The sequence below is a fragment of the Gopherus flavomarginatus genome, chromosome 21 (assembly GCF_025201925.1).
Source record: "Gopherus flavomarginatus isolate rGopFla2 chromosome 21, rGopFla2.mat.asm, whole genome shotgun sequence".
NCBI classification, from domain to species: domain Eukaryota; kingdom Metazoa; phylum Chordata; order Testudines; family Testudinidae; genus Gopherus; species Gopherus flavomarginatus.
In genome coordinates, this window is record NC_066637.1 from 10497605 (window position 1) to 10520637 (window position 23033).

Here is a 23033-nt window from a genome sequence, read left to right on the forward strand (position 1 = left end):
CAGAGGCTCAGACTGGATAAGAGTGACTCTTGTTCTGAGCCAAGGCGGTTCTGTGCTTATGACCTCAGAAGGGTTTGGTGTTTTAAAGAACCATTCACCTCCCAGATCCCCTGCTGGAGTCAGGGGTGATCTCTGGTAAGCTATTAGCTTGCAGGTAGGTTTTTATTGTTAATATGTCTTGTCTAATGCTGGTACATGAAGAATAACGCTTAGAAAGGGCTGTGTGGTAACTGTGGACAATTATGCTGTTTATAGCCTCCGAGAGAGGAAAGCCAAGCAGGCTTCTGCACAGTCAGAACTGCTGGGGATTCACAATGTAAGCAGGGAACTGTGCAGCCTGGAAATAGACCAGTTGAGGGTGGGAGGGGAGACAAGAAAGGTGAGGGCTGTGGACCCAGGCACCTAGAGCAGGTTCCTTTGCTGGGCCATAGATAGGGAAACACAAGTGCAGTTGCCCTGAACTGTGACACAGCATGTTTGTCTGAACTCTCCCCTTGCCTGCAGGCCTCTTGCTGTGCTGACCAGGGGTTCTGGAAGTGGTGCCCTCCCTCAGTAACTGAGGTGGCTCTGTTATTTCACAGCCTAACTGCAGAGGCAGGAGAGGAGAGCTCTAGGGTGTCTGAAATGATGACTAGCATCCAAAGAATGCAGCTTTGCACTACACGTGGCTTTGCATCTGGTATGTAGAGGAGGAAACCTACCCACAGAATTACTTAATTTTTTCAGTGTTATGCGCATGTGACTAGGAACCAGGATGTCTGATTCCTTTTCCTGGGAATGTCTCTGCCGCGGTGTGTGACCGTGGGAATGTCCCTTAATCTCTGCCTCTGTTTCCCTGTTTGTAAAAAGGGGTTGATGCATCTGCTTCACAGGATGGGTTGTGACAACGTGTTTGTAAATGACTTCGATCCTTGACTGACAGGTGCAGCAATAGTGTTGAATAGTTAGCTTGTGTGTGCCTGCATTCTGTACAGGGTGGCTCTGAATGAAATCAAATTGATTTAAATCACTAGTCAGGAAGACTCGATTTAATCATGGATTTCTACATAAAAGTGCATTCTTGTTGGTTGTTATAACCTTCATACATATTATTCACAGGTAGAGGTACTTCATTTAAAATATTCCCCAACTGGGTCTCTTCTATAATGGCAGCAGGCCATAAGTTTTCCCTTCTAGTGAGAGAATGGTATGGTAGATCTCAAATCAACCAAGGCTACACGCAGAATGACCTCAAGCCTTCTGGAATACGCTGCTCAAACAGTTTCACTTTTGTTTCTACTGCTTATCCCTCCCTTCTCACATTTATCTCCAGAATTCTCCTTGTCCAGATCTATTCCACCTCCAACAATCTTCTATTATTGAACTTTTTGAAACTTTGCACTTTTAGAGAGAGGTAGGGGATTGACTTTGTGTACACAAAATTTGCAGAGGGACAATAGGGTTGAGGTCTGTTATTTCTCACCTCTATATTTATTTATTTAATATTTTTGCTGTTAACAAGCATGTTATCTCTGGAGACACAAATCCACAGTTTGAGAACTGCAAAGCTAAGCATCTCTGATGGTATCTTCTAGACTGAGCACTGAGTCCCATTGGGTAGATAGAAAGATTAACCTAAATCATCTGTACAGAAGCCCATAAGATAGGGTTCCTAATCCATGAACTATTGGAACTCATTTACCAACCTTTTCATAAACATTACATGAATATATTGTCTCGTACTATAGAATTAGAATTTATAATCCCTATTCCATTAGAACTATAATGTATCTTAATTAAAACTATCTTGAGATAAGTTTTTTCCTCAAAAGCATTTTATCAAAAAATCTGATTTAAATAAAAAAAATTAGTGTTGTTTGTTTTTTTTTAAATCCATTGATTTGTATCCATCCTGATTCTGTGCAAACCGCTTGACACAGTCCTGTGAGGTAGGCAACTATCCATCAGATGTTAAAACTTGTGTGTTTCCAGACTTAACTGAGGTGCCTGGAGCATTGGGGGGCTGTTGGCACAGCCAGGATTAGAATGCCAGGAGGTCCTGGCTTCCATTTCTGTGTTTAGAAGTAGCTTGGTCCAGTAAACTAATTATCCATGCTGAGTAGGATGGAAGTTTTCCCACGGTCTTATCTAGTATGTTTACACTGCATAGTACACGTGTGCCAAAATCGTTTATAATATTGCTTTGCTAACATACAATTATGCACTTATATAATTTTTACTGGCAGAGGTGATGCAAGGTAATTCCGGGTATGTCTGCACTGCTGAGACGCAGTAATGTAGACACAGCCTGCGCCAGTGGAAGGGGGTTTTCCAGGCTGTGTAGGAACACCCCCTCCCTGAGTGAAGGCAGCTAAGTTGACAGAAGCATTCTGGGCCCTGGGGTTTAAGTCTGGATAGCTCTGGCACTTGTAGGGGAGGGGTGTGTGTTTTACCCCTGGACTGACATAGGTCTGTCAACTTAACTTCAGTGTAGACCAGATCTAAGAGCAAATTCCTCCTGCCAACTACACGCCAGTGGATGACTGATGGCTCCAGTGTTGTGTGTCTCGTATACCGTTCCTGGCCAGTGTAGGGCTGTGCAGAGCAAAGAGTTTGTCTGCCTAGCATACAAAGGAGTTTAGAAGTTCTCTATCAAGATGATCCTAAGTTGCACCTAGTTGTCCAGCTTAGTTGACTGGAATAGAGGGAAACGGAGACTTGCCTAAAGAGAGATACAGGGAGTTGGTGGCACTTCTGGACGTGATCGTTTTTGGTCTGACCAGTGCACAGGCTTAACCTCCCTTTAAACTTAAGGCTTTCCTGTCTCTGATGAAATGCCTGTTGCAGTTATTCTGTATTGGGACAGGTTTACATGGTGGCAGTCTCCATAGTAGTGACACTCTAATTAGCTTCTCCCACTCTAGTCGTAGCAATTCTGCAGTCTTGGAAACTAAAATTTTAATGCAGCTCTGGTGCAGTCCCAAGGAAAATCCTACTGCAGTTAACAAATGAGGGTTGTTGAGGCTGGTGCCAGCCTGAACTCTTCAGGAGTGCCCTAGTGGTGAAGAGATGCGAGTTCAGCTTCCAGTGCTGTTTCACAGATGTATGATCTGGGCTAGGAGTGGTTCTAGTAAGTGGAAAATTACGGGGGTTAAATCTGTGTTTTTAATGCTGCTGAAAGGGGCTCAATTGATTATGCAATCTTCTGCACTATTCTATCTGGAGCAACATGAGCTTCTGCAGTCCTGACCTGGAATGAACTTTTCTAGGGGTCAAAGGCTACTTTGATGTCCTTGACCTCTCTTGAACAAGCCTGACTGGTGTTAGAGGTGTATGCTGGGCTGAGGCCCCCGCCCCCCAACTCACTGAATAGCTACAGCACAGTAACAACTCTGTCCCTAACGATCTGTGTATAAAGCCATGACTTACAAGTGAAATGCTGAATAACTCCTCATCCATCCCCTGCGCCATCAGGTTGCCTGCAGACTGGTTTCTTGTGCGCTGTTGATTTGGAAGGGGAGCATGTGCTCATAAGGGGTTTGGTTGGAGGGATAATGGCTGTATGTGGAGTGAGGCCAGGGATGCTGCTAAAATGGCCAATGGATGCACGAGAAGCATGCTCACTCGTTCTCCAGCGACCATCACATTCACAGCATGTTGCTGTGCCTGAGATCGGGCTTTAGGTCCAGGGTTCTCTGGGCCACCTGGTGCTTGTAGCATTCTGGCAGCAGTAGCCTGCCCCAAGGAGTGTAGTTTAGTGGATTGAGGACAGGGCTGGGAGCCAGGAGGAATTGTAGGCTAATCTCAGCTGTACCACTGATTTGCTGTGTGGCCTTGAGGAGGTCCCTCAATGTGTCAGCCTGTCTTTGCAGAAGGAGAAATCTGCTGAGCTGGGCTGTTGTAAGGACTGACATTCATATGGTGCTGATTTGCATGGTGCTGCTTTCTGGCTTATGCAGGAAGCAACATGGCCTGGTCTTGGTGGGAGACTTCTCATGATGTGGGGACTCATTTTGACTGGGGGCGGAGGGAATGAATCAATCCTGACGACACCCTGAAAATGCAGCAGCTGGGCACTGTGGCTGCAGCATGTTGCCTGGAACTGCTGGTACGTGCCGGAAGCCTTTCCACCCTCATTTCTGGACGCTGGCTCATTGCAAGTCAGGAGTGGGAAGGAGTTTTTTTGGATGCATTCCTAATATCGAGATAAGCAATGACATTTGAGGTAAAGGCTTTCTTGGATGTTACCTGCCTTCTAGCCCTCCCCTTCCCTGTGGATCATGAGTCATCAGCATGGCTTGGTGAGTTTCTGCGGCAGCCTCATTATTAAGCTGCAAAATAGCCATCTTGAAGACTGAAACGTTTCTTTTAATACTTGAAATCTTCTGACTCAGTGCAAGCCTTAACAATAAACTTCCTTTGAAAGGAAGCTGGGATTGATGCCTCCAGCAAAGACACCGACAAACAGAACGTATAAATCCTGACGTAGCTTTTAATTCCTGGCATCCTGGCTCATATGTTGCTTGGGTCACAAATGCTCTGAGTTTCAACCTCTGAAGAACCACTGCACTGTGTCAGCCCTTGATAGCCTGTACTAGAAAGGGAGATGGGAGAAGAATGTCAGCTGGTGTGAGTGTGGCTTCAGGTGTCAGCAAACTTGCTTGGTGTCTGCATGGATCTAACCTGCTCTGTTGGACCTGCACTTCCTGGTGTTCGACACTCATCTTAAGGGAGGAAAGCAGAACTTTAAATCCCCAGCCATTAGCCAGTGGAAGAAAAATCGGAAGTCCTAAACTAGACTGCAAAACTCAACATCTGAGTTACTGTTACTCCTCTAATTAGAAAGCTTGGACCACTCCACATTTCCTTTTATCTAAAAGAAGCCGCTGATTTCAGAGGATGGTTGAGCTGTCGTTATCCTTAAGGTTTGTTCTTCCTCCTTTTTTTCATTCAGTCATTGTGATTCTGCTAGATCTGTAGCAGTGCCTTCAGGCTGGGCGCTCCTGGCTGACACCCCTTGCTTCTTAAAAACACATTATTCCCAGAGGAATAGCATCTAAGGCAACCTCTTATGTATGATCTATCTTCTTAGAACTCAGGATCCCTTCAGAGCTTAGAAGTGACTCTGATCCCCCCTACCCACCCCCCAACTAATGGGTTTTCTTCCTCTGTTAGGCTCATAAAATCTAGTGGCATCAAATGCTTGTTGTGTAACACGAGGAAGCTTTAAGTATGTTGGCTGGAACAGTTCTGCCATTGTCCAATATCTGGAGACTTGGCTGCTTGTAACTTTCACACCGATAATATGGACAACTACCTTGTTCGTGGAGGTGTATGTGAAAATGCCAGGGTGTGAGACAAACATTTTAGGAATTAGAAGTGAATTATTTCTAATAGGAAGTTATGTGGAAGGGACACTGAAGTCCATGCAGGTTATTTTAAAAACTGAGTGAAAAAGATAGGAAAGTGGGTTATAGGCACACAAGTTCAGTTTCTTAGTGTTTTAATTAGAGAATGGTATCCTAAACTTGCAAGGAAAAGCTCTTGTTTGTTTCTGAATAATTTCATTATTCTTGTTTGTTTGGAAACATCCAGGCATTGTACTGACTGTCCACCCAAGCACACATTTCATTCATAAGCCCAATATAAAAACGTAGAGAAGCCATTTTTCATTTGCTCTGTGTATTCCTGATTGTTTTATGGTCTGTGCATGGTTGACTGGTTGAAAAAACAAATTTTCATGTATAGAGAAAATCATGCATGAAACTAACTCTTCCCCGAAGCAAAATAAAGTTGATGCGATTATAAATAATCAGTAAACTGGCTACAGGTTCTGTGTGAATCTGCCTGTGTCTGTACAAGGCTGTGAATATTTTCTTGTAAAGTAACAACTATTTTACTTGCTGGATGTTAGGGTGTTTTTTCAATTTAAAGAGGCCTTTCATCTTCCTGAATACCTATTGGACATGATTTGGATGCTGGCATCTGTTCAAACTTGTGCAGTGGCAATAGTTCACTATGCTTTTCTCCCACCCTTACCATAGGCAGCTGCAGTAGGTTACTGTAGTATGACAATCGTATTACCAATACCTATCACATTAGAGGAAACTAAAAACTCTACCCTAAACGGACCGTAGGGGCTAAACTATGTCCTTTACTATAAAAAACTGAATTTTAAATGGCATTGAATCAAGGGCCTTGATTACACTAGAAAGCTTTGCTATGGGGCAACAAAACCACTAGTGCAGATGAAGTCGTTGGAGCAGGGTAACACTTTCTAACGCACCTTTTTTGGAGAAAAATGCAGATTTGGTAGCACCAAAACATTTCACAAGCTGCCATTTCTGCTGAACTATTTTGGTCAGAAAATACAAAATAAAAACAACATTTCATTTAAACAAGTCAACGATTGGAAATTAACTTTGACTTAAAGGAAACATCTAAACGCTTACACAAAGTTGTGTTAAAACAACAATTTGTTTTGGGTTGAAAAAAATGTTTTTAGTTTTGACACAAACAATTTCCCCCTCCTGTTATCTGGAATTGCCTGGAAACTGAAAAATCCCCTATTCGGACAGCTCCAGCAGTTATACCAGTGTAAGTGCTTGCACTGGTATAACTCCTTCTGACTCAGGAGGTAGAAGAAGCTATACTTATAAGTTTGATCTTTATACTGTTATAACTGCATCCATCCTAGGGCTTTTACCAGAATAAATATTTGCTTTAAAACAAATTCCCCATACCCGAAATCGTTATATCAGTAAAACTTGTACGTGTAGACCAGGCCAGCATGTCCAATGCCTGTGCTGAAATGTTTGCAGTCTGGCTCAGACAAATACAATATGACAAGGCTTGGCAGGATTAGATTTCTGTCAGTGAACATCGGTTCCACTGTTGACACGCAAACGAATGAAAAAAGTCCATCGATAATTAAAACTCACAAGTGGGCAAAGTAAGCAAAATGCTTCTTGAGAAGCATGACTCCATAACTTCCTGCAACTGTGAAAACTTTCCTTGATAAAAGTAGAACTTAAAAATAAACATTATCCATCAAAATTTTATATTTAAAAAAAAAATTCTGCCAAGCCCTAATATTAGTTTAATTACAAAGCGTGGAGCTCAAGGAGTGGGTTAGAAAGACATCGAGAGCACTGACCAAAGTGGGAGAGGGGGTATTAGGTTTGCTAGCCTTTATTGTGCAATGCCTTGCACATCTCAGGGCTGAACTGTTAGAATATAAGAATGAGGGCACCTGACATTGGCCGCTGTCACTAGACAGGATACTGGGCTAGATGGACCTTTGGTCTGATCCAGTACTGGATCAGACCAAAGTTCCATCTAGCCCAGTATCCTGTCTAGTGACAGCGGCCAATGTCAGGTGCCCCAGAGGGAATGAACAGAACAGGTAATCATCAAGTGATCCATCCCCTGTGGCCCGTTCACCTCTGACTACATAATGATTTAACAATTGACTTCCCTTGATTTGGACTCCTTTGCCACCTTAGGCTGAGGTTTTGTATCCCTTCACACACAACCCTGCAAAACTCAGGCCTAGATTTCTGTTAGGTTGACTTCATGAAGTTAGTCTTGTTTGCAGGGGGACTGATTGACTGCAAGGGACACAACCAAGGAAAGCAGCTCTGCAACAGCTCTAGTCCCTGCCTTTTGGGCCACGCTACAGAAGGGCCCCTGTTAGGCAGGTGAAGCCCAAAATTAAGGTACTTTTGCCCTATAAAAGTGGATTCTGCTAGAAATATTTACTTAACTTTTAAAATAAGTGAAAATGAGGCTTTGTCTCTGTACTTCAGCATGCGTTCCCCTACAGGGCTAGCACTGCAAACCCTGGGCTACTGGTGCATGATAACCTGAAAGTGAAACTGGTTTAGAAGCTTCTTCGTCGTCTAAGCAGATTGAGATGCAACAAGTAAGCAGCATATGTAAAACGTAAAAACCAATTCATTCTTGTTGGAAGATATCAATAGCAAGTGAAATTTGTTCTGGGAAAAGTCTTCTCACCCTCTCTCGGAGCTCCGTGCGTACTAAAGGGTTTTAAAATATATCTTGTGTACAGTTCCTGCCATTCTAACCTGGGCTTCCTTAAAAGCTGATGAACAGCTGCCATGCATGCAGGAATTTGGCATTGGTGATGGGGTTACCGTCCAATGAAACGGTTGAAATGCAGCTTCTCTCCACCGACAATTGAACAGTCTGGATTGATCTGGTGCTGCACTATGTTTTGGTGTCCAGTCTCTTCCCTGGGACACATCGGCATAGCTTTGAATGGGAGGGGACGGCATCCCTTTACACTCTAGCTGCTTCTTTCCTGGGCGTAGAAGGAATCTTTGCTGTATGTTCTCTCTGGAAATAATCCGAGGACTGCTTTCAGCTGCAGAACCTACCAGGGCCAGGCTGCTTTCCTTCCTGACTCGTGCTGGAACAGCATAGGCCATCCTTAGTATATTTGTGCATTTTGGCTATTCTGCTCTGGTGCATCCCTACTTGCTCTCAGTTGTAGGCTCTCTGGGACAGGGACAGCCCTCTTGCTTATGAGCTTAATGCAGCGAGAGGCCCGGTTGCTTTTGGGGGTTTGTGGCTGTTACTGTAATATAAACAAGCTTCAGAAATGGGATATCTTCCCCTTCACAGATGTAGGAAAAACACAGTGTGCTACTGGCTCTAATTCTTTCCCAGCTCGCATCCAAAAAATACTTCCCACTATTTTCTCACAGCTTCAGTGTCGTTCAGAGATCTTTCACATGTGAGGCTTACTTAGTCTTGGGATTAATTAAATTGAGCACCAAAGAAACTCTTCAGATGAGATGCTTTTCCCAATCTTCATGCAGAAATTGCCATCTGCGTGCACGTTGTTAGAAGTCAACAGGGTTCTCTGCAACCTTCTTAATGGCAATAAAAGAAATTTATTTTTTAATTCTCTGAGGTTTAGATTGTTGCTCTGCTATCAGACTGCAGAAGTAGGCAGCTCACTGTGGTAGCACTGCTAGTATATTAAGTTGTCTTAGGACTTTTATAACCGTGGGATGGAGGTAGGATTTTACTCATTTTTTCTAAATGTACGAACATGCCTGCTTCTTATCTGAGGGCACTGGGGCAGAAGATGGTGGTGTGCTAGAATATGGAGTTACCAAACAAGGGCTTTCTCTCCCGGGCTGGGAAGGGAATTTGATGAGAAGTCTTCAGTTTTGCAGCAGCTGGATAGATGCCAGAGCTACTTTCTTTGAATCTGTGGCTTGTTGCCATGTCAAGAATCTATCGTGAGGAGATTCCCAAATGGGGCCTCGACACTATAAATGTACAAAACGAGTCAGTAACTATACAATATTCCTTCTAGGAATGGCTGCGTTTTAAAGAGAACTCAAGCCACAGACTGTCAACAGCCAACATAAGCCAGGGATGGATGAGGCCAAGCCCTTTTCTGCGCAAGAAAGCAGCGCTAGTTTAAACTCTGTCTTTAAAAAGACTTACTCATTTAAACTGCTATAAACCCTTGTGTGGACTCTTCTCTGGCTTGAGTGGCATTGTTGGGTTAGTTGAAAGAGATTCCTAATTAGCTGAGCCCAAGCTTAAAATAAGCTTGGTTTCAACAGAAATCAGGGCGTCTTTTAATTATAACAATGCAACTTAATGCTTACTTGTCCCAACTTTCTAACTCATGCATTCCAGGGCCTACCAGGACTTCATGGTAGCGCGGCTTCAGCTCAGGTTATACAACTTGTGCACAATTCAGTTGGTTAAATCTGCAAGGGCACAGAGCAGTCAGGCCCCAGGACTATATCTACAGTCCCTACCAAAAGAAGGATGAATTGGTGAGTTGGGCCAGGCAGAATTTAAATGTTGTTACCTAGCTGATGATTAACCTCCGAGACCAAGGATGCTGGAATGATTTTTTTTTTTTTTCTTAGCAGGGGTGCTGACAGCCATTGAGCAACGCTGCAAACCCCTGCATATTATGGAAGCCACGCTATTATTACTTTAAGCTGGGGTGCTGCTACACCACTTGTTCCAGTGCCCCTGCCCCTGCCCAATCCAGGTGGAGCCCATGCATTTGGAATGTTGAGCCGGTGGTGGAAACAGCCTGGTGTAGTTGAACAGCGTCCCATTAAAGAGGCCAGGGTTCTGCTTTTTGTAGGGGTGGGCTCAATAGCGTGACCTGGTTTAACTTCCTTAGCATTTTCACCTGACCTGGTTTTTCCACACTTGCTGTCTGGTCACCCTACCTGTAAGAGAACTCATTTTTCCCTAGCTAGTCAGGATCAGGCCAATCACAACCTGAGTTGATTAGGGAGGGACTGCTCTGATGTTTTGGACTAGCCTAATCCCCGAATAAAAGTTCACCCAAAGTAGATTTGTGAGATTCCAGGCCGCACCCAGGCCGAGAAATAAAAACCTGGCCAAGCAGCCAAGGAATAAGCTGAACTGGGAGACCAGGCAAGGACTGTCTGGTTTCTAGGAACCTCTGGACAGCTGCAGGACAGGTCTACTCACAGTGCTGTGAACAAAAGCATCAGTGGTACACGGGATACTTAAGGCTAGTCAGAGCAGGGCTGACAACCCCAGACTAAGGCCTTGGCTACACTCACACTTTACAGCGCTGCAACTGGGGTGTGAAAAAACACCCTCCTGAGCGCTGCAAGATACAGCGCTGTAAAGCGTCAGTGTAATCAGGGCAGCAGCGCTGGGAGCGCGGCTCCCAGCGCTGCACGCTACACCCATAAGGGATGTGGTTTACATGCAGCTCTGGGAGAGCTCTCTCCCAGCGTTGCCGCTCTGACTACACTCACACTCCAAAGCACTGCTGCGGCAGCACTTTGAAATTCCAAATGTAGCCATACCCTAAGTGAGCTGTAATGTTCCATTAGCAGCCAGGTAACTCCCAGGAGGAACTCTTCAGCTCACTGTTGATAGCGCTGGGGAACATGGTCAAATGATTGAAATTCCCCCTCACCCCCTAGCAATGGGGAGCAAAGTGGCAGGGGCCACCGGCTCCCGAACCATGGCCCTGCCCCCCCGCACTGTCTCTGCCCCTTCACCTTGAGACCCTTCCCACCCATTGCTTGCCCTTATGGCTGGTAAAAAGTGATGGGGCCATGGCCCCCTGATCCCCCTGTTCTGCTACCCCTGGATGGACTAGGGAATGGACTGACACTAGGTAGTTACCAGGGCCGGCTCCAGGCCACAGCACGCCAAGCGCGTGGTTGGGGCGGCACGCCACGGGGGGCTCTCTGCCGGTTGCTGGGAGGGCAGCAGGTGGCTCCAGTGGACCCTGCCGCATGCCTGGCTGTGGACGGTCCGCTGGTCTTGCGGCTCTGGTGGACCTCCTGCAGACACGCCTGCGGCAGCTCCACCAGAGCCGCGGGACCAGCGGACTGTCCACAGAAATGCCTGCGGCAGGTCCACTGGAGCCGGGGGACAGGCAAGCAGCAGAGCACCCCCCCGCAGCATGCCGTCGTGCTTGGGACGGTGAAATTGCTAGAGCCGGCCCTGGTAGTTACTAAGGTTGAGTGCAAGCTTGGGACCCCCTCTAGAAGACTAGCTGAGATAATTGCTGCCATTGGGGAAGGACTGTGTCGGAGGCCAGGGAGGGAGAGTGGCCAGCCATAGTGAGAACCCCTGCTGAAGCCAAAGTCCCGTGGGTCCCTGGAAGGGGAGGAGTGAAGGTGAGCTTGATGGGATATATAAATATAGACCTTGTGTTCCAGGGTTGTGATGCTGTAGACTCCAAGTCATTTTGGGCATTCTGAACACCAAGTGTCTGGTGTAGAGACTTCTTCCTTGAAAATAAGCAACATCCTTCTGACTCTGTTGTGTCCCTGATCGGGCAAATACAGAAGAGCCAAACACGGAACTCAAGATTCTACCCTGCTCTCAAACAGCTTAAAGCAGAAGTGGTTTCCCGGGCGGACCACTCAAAAGGGTCATGATATTTGAGGGAATGTCCTGTTCCCGATACGAAAGAGTGCTACAAGCCAGTTTAGTCCTACCAGTATTCATTGTGCAAGGGTGGGGGTGGGAGGGTGGGGAGACAAATGCAGCTAAGCTGTAGCAGATGCAAATGAAGGCTTGCCTAGACTAGGATTTGTGGTGTGACATTGGCACATGGCAACGTGTCTCAGGAACCTAGGCTAGGTAGGACAAGGCATCGTATGCTTGTGAAGCCAGTCACGTTGGATCTGAAGCTCTCCATTAGGCTTTACTTGACCAGTTTAGCATGTGTAAAAGCAGTGTCCCATGTCTATACTGATTTCTCAAAGATGTTGGTGCATGTTGGCTAACATGCTAATATCATGTCTAGACTAGGATTCAAGGCAAAACCCTAGTCATCTGGTTTGTTGGCTGCCTGGGGTCCTCCTAACCATCTAGAATCAAACAGCAGAAGGCCCCTTCAGTGCCTCAGTAGCATTTTTTTCAGTGTCCTATTCTGTGTGTCATGGAATCTTGTTGTCTTGGCATGGTTGGGCCACCCATGAAAGAACTGGGTGAAATCTTGTACATGCCAATATTGTGCTGCTGAGCCATTTGCTAACCAAGGTTTTCTCCTGAGCGGACAAGGCAAATGGTCCAGCAGGTGGCAGGCAGTCAGCAGTGAAAGGGATGGCTTTGCAAACAGCTGAAATTAACCATTTTGGCTGTAAGGCTAACATAAAAGTTGGCCAATCCACCTCATGTGCATCTCTACAGAATTATCTGGGATGAAGATCTTCTTAGCCAGCCTTTGAATCTGTGTGTGGCATGGTCAAAGCTATGGAGGGATGGGGTTTCAGGGTGTTGTGTGAGAGCAGTATTCCTGTGGTGGAGGGTTGGATGTTGGGATGAACTGACAGCAGCTTATCTTTGCAGACTGCGAGCAGTTTGGCAGTCTCTTGAAAAGCCACTGTGTAATAGGCCTATTTGTGTAGCACTTAAAAGTGGCTGCCCAAACTAGATAGGTGTCCCAGCTGAGGCACAGAAAAGACATTGCAAAGGTTACTCCTCTGTTGCTGTTACTAGCAAACTTCCTTGAATGATGCTGCCGCTGACCTTCTAAAGCTGTCAGCCGGGAGTACGTCATGCTCTGCTTTGGCACAGATGCTCTGTGCTTGGGCGGCAGACGCTACGGAGCGTCTGGTTTGCACCTGTTACCCTGCCTTTCATAATGGGTCACCCCTTCTTTTTTTTTTTTTGCCAATCTCTAAATACTTGCATTAGCAGAGAGCTCTTTGCTTGACTCGGAGCAGGGTATTTTAGTTCTGATTTGGGTTCAGGCAATTGGGAAAGATTCTTCTTTGAAGAGGAGGCTGAGCTGTGAGTTCTCGCTGCCCCGAGCTTCTGTTCTTCTAGCCTGGCTCCCTTCTTGCAAAGAGGTCTGAGCCGAGCTCTGGCTTCCCTTGAAGCCAATCCATCTAAACAGGGAGGTGCTCATCTAAAAAGGCCCCAAGTCACAACCTTGAGACTTACTAGACAATTGTCAATTTGCTATTCTCCAGAAATCCTCGAGTGAATCCATCCTGAACTAAAAGCGTCTGTTCAAGATCCACTTGCTATAGATTACTGTGCTGTTGGCACACAATCAGTCTCGGGTGGTTAAAAGACTCTTGGTAATTTTTCAGGCTACCACTTCAGATGAACCTCTTTTCATATAGCCCCCTTCTTGGAAGCACCTTTCCAGCAGTACTTAATCACTCACCTCTGCTCTAAGCTGATATAGTGTTGCTTTGGAAATGTAGTTCCTGGAGTAGTAGTGACCGTGAGTCTTACGGGGCTTTGCATCAGTAGATCTCTAAGCAGCTTAGGTGGTCAGGAGCCTTATTTTTTTCATCTTACAGATGGGGAAACTGAGGCACCGAGTGCAAAGTGACTTGCCCAAGGTCACCTAGCAGGCCAGTGACAAAACTGAGAATAGAAGCCTGGTCTCCTGAGTTCCAGTCTGGTGCTCCTATCTACTAGACCACACTGCCACCTCTTCCTTTCATGTTAAATTCTAATGAGTGGAGCCAAACTTTATTGCAGGTCCTGAGGCTCTCACCACTATTTCCCTGCCTGTTAAAATATGTGCTCTGTACTACAACATCAGGGCAGTAAGGCTAATCCAGGACTCCTCCTGCACTGGAGGAAAGAGATCTAATACTGTAGTACACTTCAGTACGTGAAATAGGGTGACCAGATGTTTTGATTTTATAGGGACTGTCCGAATGTTTGGAGCTTCTTCTTATATAGGCTCCTATTCCCCACCCCCACTCCCATCCCGATTTTTTCACACTTGCTATCTGGTCACCCTGATATGAAACCACGCTTTTCTTAAGGACTCCCTAAATCTGCATGTGACAATGCAGTGACTTGATCGCCAAAAATGCCCATGGCTTCAAGCTTGTCTGCTGTGAATTCCCTTTAAGGGCAAGAACGGCCATACTGAGTCAGGCCAATGGTCCAGCTAGCCCATTATCCTGTCTTCTGACAGTGTCCAATGCCAGATGCTTTAACAGGAGAGAGAGTGCGCTTGTCAGATGTAAGGATGATTAAAGACCCGTTCTGGGAGATAGCCCCTTGGTCACATTTGAAAAGCAAAGGTGATCATTCTGCACTACAAAAAGCAACTTTTCCTTCTCTGTAATGGTGATAGCTGGGAATCGGGATGTGGGGGAGGTGTCCCATTCTGTGTGTGATGTTAGTAGCAAAAAACGTTTTAGCACCGTAAGTGCGGCTGTTGTAGAGCGTGTGACTTGGAGACAGCTGGTTGCATGAGGAGAAATGCAGTTTGTAATTATCCCCCATGGGGCTCTTTTTTCCAAGTCTCTCTGGTACGTTTGGTTCAGAAACCTAAGTGCCTACAAGCATCTCTCTGGCATGGGGTGTGCTGCATTGACACTGTTCCAGGCCAGCACTGCGCTTGCTTGGGAAGCAGTATGTGTGGAGGCTGGCCGGGAAGTCCCCATTCCTCTCTGCTAGCTGTTGAGTATGCTTACTGAGGCTGTCTCCCCCCACCCCTGTAGGATTGCTCACTCTGCATCTGTGGTTCTGGCTCTAAACACATGGGTGTCTTAAAGAACCAGTCCTGCAGCGTCTCTTACTAGCATCTACCTCTGAGCTCTTAACTGTGAGAGCTACGACTAGAACTGAAGAGCTGGCAGGCAATAACCTCGATCCAGTGAGACAACATCTGAATGATGGCCGTTGGACAAATGTCTTGAAAGTGCGCTGATTCCTTGCAGGAATTTAGCTGGAAAGAGGCATGTTGATGGAAACCTATCAAGTCATGTCCTAAGTAGTTGGTAAGCCAATGCAAAAATTACCCCCCCGCCCCCACACCCAACCTCGAACACCAGACTGTTGCACTTCGCTTGGTGTAACTTCAGTTTTTAGAAAGGCTATAAATAGTACTGTTTCCCCCACACACTTAAGAGGTAAATTAGAGTCTCTGCTTGGACAAAGATAATCTCTGAGGGCTCAGCATCTGCCCCTTCTCTGTCCAGTAGCCCCTATTTTGATGGTGGCTTCTTGAGGATTGCTGAACCCTACTGCAAACTTGTCTGCGTTGCTTTGGCAAGTATTAATTCCTTTGAGGGTCGAAGGGAACCACTCCCCTGTACTCAAGCCCATGATCTGGTGGGGACCAGATACCAGACTCCTAAAACTGGGAAAAATCGTCTATTCCAACTTTTGTGCTGCAGAGCTGAGTTAGCATAGTAAGAAGTTCTGATGGTGAATGCTCCTGAAGGTAGGTAGGTAAGTAGAGGGGTGTGTGTGTGATTGGCAAGAGACTTGTAATGACTGACTCTACCCTTTTGATCTAGAATGGATGCTTCTAACTCAGTGGCAACTTGAAAACAGGTCAATGTTCAGTGTGCTTTGGATGGATGAAACAGCTTGGCTTGTTGAGTCCCTCAGCCAGTCTTAATAAAGACAGAAGCCTGACCCTAATGACCCTAGCTTGTCCATTGGGTCATGTGCTGTTTCCATTCAGTCAACTCACATAAGCACCGACTAAGAACACAAGACCTGGTCTATATTCTTCTTTTGGTCCTAGGAGTTTGTCTTAAAAACAACAAGGAGTTGTGGCACCTTAGAGACTAACAAATTTATTTGGGCATTAGGTGCCACAGGGAACCTCATGGTTTTTGTTTTTGTTTTTTTTTTTGCTGATACAGACTAACACAGCTACCACTCAAACCTGTTTTAAAAATGACTCTTTGCTTAGCAGCAGGTTTCTTTTTGCTGTTTCCATGTCCACAGCTTTCTTTAAAGAGCCCGAAATGCAGTTAATATAGTTTAAACTTTTGGTCTCCTAATTGGAAACTTTCCACTGATGTCATCAACTTTCCATGGCCCACTTCAAATGATTTGGTTCACCAGGAAGTAAGTGACTATATCAACATTTGTATTAAATGTTTATTTAGTGGGTATGTTGATTTTATGAGGGCTTAAAATGGCTATGAGAGGACAGGTTGACTATGGATATTTTTTGCCTGGCCTTTGAACTGTAAAAAAAAAAAAAAAAAACAACTAGCAGCTGTGAAATGCCAGATAAGAGAATTTGGGGTTGGTTTGTGGTACCTACCCTCTCCTTCTGACTCTCGTTTTTTTCTCATTGGTAATGATGGAAAGGATTCAGACATCCATGTTGGAACAGTCATGGCATAAAGCAGCTAGCTTAATGACAGATACTGGAATTCTGTCCTTTCTAAGAGGAAACCCACAGTTTAGTCTGCATGGGAGCCCCAGGGAGGGCGTGGGGTGCATATGTGTATGTGTGCTCAATTTCTGAGGCTTCCTCCAAACACCACTCACCACAGGACCCTGCGGTATTGTTGGTGCACTTGGAACGTGAAAACGTAGGGGCAGGCTAGTTCTTAAAGTTCTGCAGTGCAGCATGAAAAAGATCTGACCATGTGTTTTGGGGAAACTGTTCTCTCATTTTTGTTCTAGAGGATTGAAGTAAAATTCCCTTTCAACGAAGGAGGGGCAGTCTACGTGACGTTATGTAGGCAAAGGTTGGGGGAGGGGGTTTGTTTGTATTTTTTTGTTTTGTTTGTTTGTTTGTTTTCCGCTAATTGCCCTGTGGACAGTGTGTACTAGCAGCCTTTCTTCATTGCTGGAGACGGTCTTGGCAGATAGATAGCTAAACAAAATCTATACCCTCAGTCAATATATTACAAGGCTAATTAAACTCTGGTCTTAATTTCCCAACCAAGCATGCATACATTCCAGTGCAGGAAATCAGCAAGGAAGTCTCATCTGCGCTTCAGATTTACAGGGGAAGAACAAGCTGAAACATCCAGCATGAGCGAACTCCAGTTCCTACAATCTTCTGCTCTTCCTGACAGCGTCATTGGACCTCACTTCTGACTACTCTAGACTGGCTGGAACAACTTTCCTTTAACTCTAGGCAAATGTCAAAAGTGTGGCTGGTTTTAGGTCTTTAATCATCCTGCCAGGTATTGTTCCCACTGTGACCCCCCTCCTCCCCTCCCCAAAAGCCTGTAAGGAAAAGAAGGCTATAAGAATTTGCTTATGTGCTTAGCATGCAATTTGTCTTCTAATCAGCCGATGTAAGACTGTGCGTGAGGTTATGCAAAGGGCTGTCTACAGTAAGTTGTCTGCTGTGGTGGTATAATCATGTTAGTCTGAGGAAGTTAGACACACATGGGGGTGAGGTAATATCTTTTATTGGTCCACATTCTGTTCGTGTAAGACAAGCTCACACAGAGCCCTTCAGGCATCTCTCGCTTGCCAACAGAAGTTGGTGGATGAGAGAGTCTTTTACTGGACTATATTGTCACACTGATGTCCTGGCACTGACAAGTAATGCAGTCAAGTTACGCAGGTCATGTTTGCTGCCCTAGGGTGGTGCTCCTGTTATGTAAACTGGTATAGGGAATGCACCACGTGGGGAACCCTAAGTTGTTAGAACTCCCTTAAGTAATTTAACGAGCTGGGCACAGCTTCATGGTGACTTGAAGGGGCTTGGAGAGGCAAATACTTGTTATGATGTCTTGCAGTCTATATCTAGAGCTTGTGCTGTTCAGCTCAGTGGGAGCTGCATTAGGCCCATAGTCTTTCTCCTCTTTAGGTATCCCTATGCTACAAGTGCTACGGGCACGGTGCTGCCATAGCATAGACTCAACAGCAACAGGGAGGGGTAGTCTGTCTTCCATTGAGCTAGCAGAGTCTGTACAGCTGGGCTGAGGTTGGCTTAGGCCTTGTCTACACTACAGGGGACATTCGATCTAAGTTACGCAATTTGAGTTATTTGTGGACCCCGTGGTAAGTGGATCTAAGCTACTACGTGACATTGATGGGAGAGGATCACTGGTGGATTTACCTGGGTCTTCACTAGACCTGCTAAATGGACCACCGATGCGTTGATTCCCCAGTAAGTGTAGACAAGTCCTGAGTGACATCTCTCTGGGGGTGGGGTAAACTTTTTCATGCCCCTGAGTGACATAACTAGGTGGATCTAAGTTTTAGGTGTAGTCCAGGCCTCAGTCTTAAGAGGTTCGCTCTCAGTGAGGTAGGGCTGTCTGAAGAGCAGATCCCTCTGGGCTATGTTGAAGGAGTAAAGACTCGGGGCTGTTCTACATTAGAAAAGTAGATGGACGCAGCTACGTCACTCAGGTGAATGAAAAATCTGACTCTGCACGATGTAGTTAAGCTGACTTAAGTCCCCATGTAGACAGTGCTAGGTTGACAGAATAATTCTTCTGTCAACCTGGCTACCACCTCCCCGGGGGACTGGATTTACTACAGAGACAGAAGACCCTTCCCGTCGCTGTAGTGACTGTCTATGTTGAAGCACTACAGCGGTGCGGTTGCCGCACTAGCTGTTCCTAGTGTAAACCTACCCTAAGGGAAGCACAGTTGAATCAGTAGCTTCAGGTTTTTTGTACATGCAAATTTGAGCTCTGCTTATGTCCTCTGATGCAAGCTGCTTTGCATAAAACTTCAGCTGACAAAGCTAAAAAAACACCTAAACAAATGGACAAATCTAGCTGTCTTGTCAGTGACCTGTGTGATATCTTAAGCCTTTTGCAATGCTAGGTGATGTAAGAATCCAAATGAATCACTCCTGTAGCCCAACCCTCCTAAAAGCACTTAACGAACATGATTACGTTCTCATAAGCTTCTCCGGGTAGGGTGAAAGGAGTCATGTATTATCTAATGAGCCTGGATGGGAGTGCAGAGCTGTAATCTTCATTGAGGTGTGTGCACTGCCTGCCATATTCCCATTTAAAAATAATTGGACTGAAGCATTCTGGTAAACACAGGGTTCAACCACCTCTTTGACTAATGAAGGACCAATGAGCTCTAGAGAGGTATCGGCCCAGCATGCTTAGCTGAGGGAGTTTCTGTGTATGATCCTGTACCCTGGTAATCTGAGCTGCCTTCTGAGTAGTCTTGAGTTCTCTCAGGAATGTCCTCTTACTCAATAGTTAGTGGGTAGCCCATGAGATGCTGTGGAGTAACTTGTCACTTCTTTGTGTTCTGGCTGTGGTATTTACGCTGGTGTACTATGAGATGACAGAGTCATCTCAGCGCTGACAGAGCTGCCTAGCACTTGTCTGTGCCACATCTGGATGAATCCTGTTTGGTTCCCACGTATGTAATTTTTCAAATGCTTTGTAGACTTCGGCAGACGCTGGTAATGAGAGGGGCACGTATGTACCTTTTTAATAGATGCTGCAGGTGGATTGAGAGTAGGCTGACCACGTAGTTGAACTTAAGAACAGTCATACTGGGTCAGACCAATGGTCCAGCAAGCCCAGTATCCTGTTTTCTGACAGTGGCCAGTGCTGGATGATTCAGAGGTAATGAACAGAACAGGGCAACCGAGTGATCCATCTGCAGTTATCCAGTCCCAGCTTCGGCAAGAGGGATAGGTCAGGGGTTTGAGCATTGGCCTGCTAAACCAGGGTGGCTGTGAGTTCAATCCTTGAGGGGGCCATTTAGGGATCAGGGACAAAAATCTATCTGAGGCTTGGTCCTGCTTTGAGCAGGGGATTGGACTAGATGACCTCCTGAGGTCCCTTCCAACCCTGATATTCTGTGACATCCAGAGCATGCAGTTGTATCCTTGATCATCTTGGCTAACAGCTGTCCTTGGCTATCCTCTATGAATTAACTTTTTTTTTATTTTTTTTTTTTTAAATCCCATTATGCTTTCGGCCTTCAGCATCCCCTGGCAATGAGTTCCACAGGTTGACAGTGTGTGTTTTAAACCTGCTGCCTATTAGCTTAATTGAGTGACCCCTTGGTTCTTGTGTTGTGTTATGTGAAGGAGTAAATAACACTTCAGTCATGATTTTATAGACCTCTGTCACATTTCCTGCCTCCCTCCCCAGTAGTCTTTTAATTTCTCCTTGTTTCTGACTGCTGGATACTGTGAACATACCAATGTAGTGGTGGAGGCTTGTCCGTTTGGAGGCTGGACTGAGACCACTAAACACATTTCATAAGAGCCTGAAGTGTGTAAAATCCTGGATTCTTAAGGCACCTTGGCTTTTTCAGTCGGCCCCTAGCAGCACAAACCCACATTTCATGAGCTCTGTTGTGCTGGGTTAACTTGTACATACTAGGGGCACTGTGTGTCCAAGGGAGTACTGGCAGCTGGGATGCTGCAGAGTAAGGGATGGTAGCCCCTCCCTGTAGTGGGGGAGGAGCTGCTGCGTTACTGTGCATCTGTAGCCGGGCAGTCCTTGTCTATTCATACTGCAGTGTTGGGCTTGACCACGATGAGACCTCAGCAGTGTCTGAATACTGTATTATATAACATCCCAGCAAACATACGATGATCCTAACTTCACTCTCCTCTAAGAACAGTCCGTTCTAGGCAGAGGAAAGATGCCAGTGCTTTTCCTTTCCTTACTGGCGGGGTTGCAAACCTTCCATGCCAGAAGAATTCTGGAGGCGCCCTTCCATCATATGAAACTCTATTTCCTTTTTGCTGAGGGAAATCCCTAGGAAACTGCTCTTTCTTTGGGGTGGGCTGGGAAAATCCCTGCAGATTCCAGCAAGCAGAGGAGCTATAGGCACCAGAGGGGACAGCAAGTTTGGATCTGTCTCAACCTCTTACCTTGCCTGGCTATTGATGCCGTTGGGGAAGAATAATTGCCTCTTCTGGCTGTGTTGCTGGATTTGGAGAAGGTTTTTCCACAGCTCTTGTTATGTTTCTTTCCCAGCTCAAACTTGAAAAGAAAACATGAGGCTGCAGCCAGCTTTCTGTCATGGACACCTTTTATCTTGTGTTCATCTCTTCCAAGCAGATGCTGCTTTTGTTTTGTTTTGGTTGCAAAGCTAAATTTAACAGGACTTTCATGTGAGGGGGAGAAGGGAGTTTTTCGAAGCTCCCCATCCAGACCACTTTGGTAATAAAATGCCTTTTCTACGGCAAGGTGAGCCCTGTGTCGTTCAGCCCCCTCCCTAAAAACAAGCGTGGCCCTACAAAGCAACTGGGACCACATTTGGGCCAACATTTCAGCTCTCTTAGTCTGTTTCACTTGGCTGTTTCACTGGCTGCTCTGCAGCATGTGGCCTCTTTGAGGGGTAGGTGGAGCTTGCGCCAGGAGGCTAGAAAATAAGGGGTTGAAGGGAAAGAGTTGGTCTGAGGAACATCACATGTTGTATCGACTGTTCCTGCAACTTGTTCACCTCCCAGTTGATTATAGGCTGTAGTGTGAAAATGATGCTACTGGTATCATGCCATTGGTGTGGTTCCGCTTGGAGCTGTTCCCTAGCACAACTGCGGGAAGAAGCCGGGCAGATGAACCTCACTCTTGAGAAGACCTTTAACTGTGGCAATGAAGTGATCTGTAGCTGCAAGCCAGGTAAGAGTATATTTTATCTGGTGGACCTGTTCAGTTTCCCTGCTTGGGCTGAGCATGGGGCTAGGTGTAAGGTAACGCCCCGCGTCTAGTCCTGGCTCTGTTGCTCACTCACTCTGCAGCTGTGGGCAAGTCACTTGTCTAACTTGTCCTTCCTTACATAATAGGGCTGGCCTTGTCTATACAGGGTGGATATTTATAAAGTATAAAGCTGAAGTGCCATGTGCATGGGTAGGCTTGTTGTTACCGTGAGGCGTCCTAACACTTTGAACACGTTTTTCCTTTTATTGGTGAGATAACGCTCTGAGTCCCAGGATAGAGCTGGGGATGCTGTCCAGCATGCTCACTGCTGGGAATCTTTGCTGGGTTCCATCCTCAGCTTCCCTGACCCCATGCCATGGCTTGCTAGTGGATCAAAAGCTAGTGTTTAATGTGTCACTGGGTGCTCTTCACTCTTTCCCTACCCCTTCCCCAACCCAACCTTGCTGATCACTGAGCCTTACCAATGTACCAGTTTTGGTTATGAGTTAAGGACACAGACCAGAAGTGAGGACTGTTCTCCTTCAGCTTGGGGTCCTGGTTCATGAACAGAAACAGGTATCAGACTTTTTAAAGATAATTTGTAAAAGGTTTTTGCTTTTAAAATGGAGTTTCTCTTTTTTTCCAAAAGCTGCCTAAGGGTTGATCTCCCAGTTCCTACAAGTGGGTCTCTAAAACTCCTAGCTGGTCTAGAAGATTTCACTGTTTTTGCATGAAGGGCTTAGCGTTTTTTAAAAACAACCCCCCCACGCCCACGTTTTTGTAAGATTAGTAACATCAGGAATATCGAGAATGGTCTCCCCAGGCTTTGAAAGCGCTCCTGGGGGTGGGGGTGTGAGCTGTCACACTTCAATTGCATGTGTAAGGGTGTTGACTGCTTAATAAGCACTTGGCAAAAGGGGGGTTGTGTTAAGTGTTGGCATGAACAGAAGCTGTTTTCAAAATCACTCCCTTGGTTACTCAACTCTGTTCTGTCTTGTGGGGTTTGTTGTCTGTCTTCAGGGCAGGAAGGGGCTGAATGTTTAGTATAAGCAAATGTCTGACATCCTTTTGGGCCCTTGTGAATCAGAGAAGAAAGGCACAAGGCTAATCCCCCCCCCCCCCCCCCCCCCCCGCCACCATCCACTTTTTGTCAGTACCTTCTTACAGAGGGATAAGTGGTCCTGACAAACACTCTAGAGGAGATCCTTAAAAGCTAGGAGTTGG

At 45.9% G+C, this 23033-nt stretch overlaps 1 protein-coding gene across 5 annotated transcripts in view; it reads left to right on the forward strand.

The window, feature by feature from the left end:
- Positions 1-23033, forward strand: part of SPSB1 (splA/ryanodine receptor domain and SOCS box containing 1) — a 69377-nt gene that overhangs the window by 9763 nt on the left and 36581 nt on the right. Inside the window, exon 1 of one of the 5 annotated variants that reach the window (XM_050931446.1) lies at positions 4529-4904. The exons of 3 other annotated variants lie outside the window; for them this stretch is intronic. The gene's annotated coding sequence lies outside the window, so the exon portion shown is untranslated. Of the gene's footprint in view, positions 1-4528; positions 4905-7576; positions 7698-23033 lie in introns of those variants that run through there. One more of the 5 variants, XM_050931447.1, reaches the window with a different exon arrangement.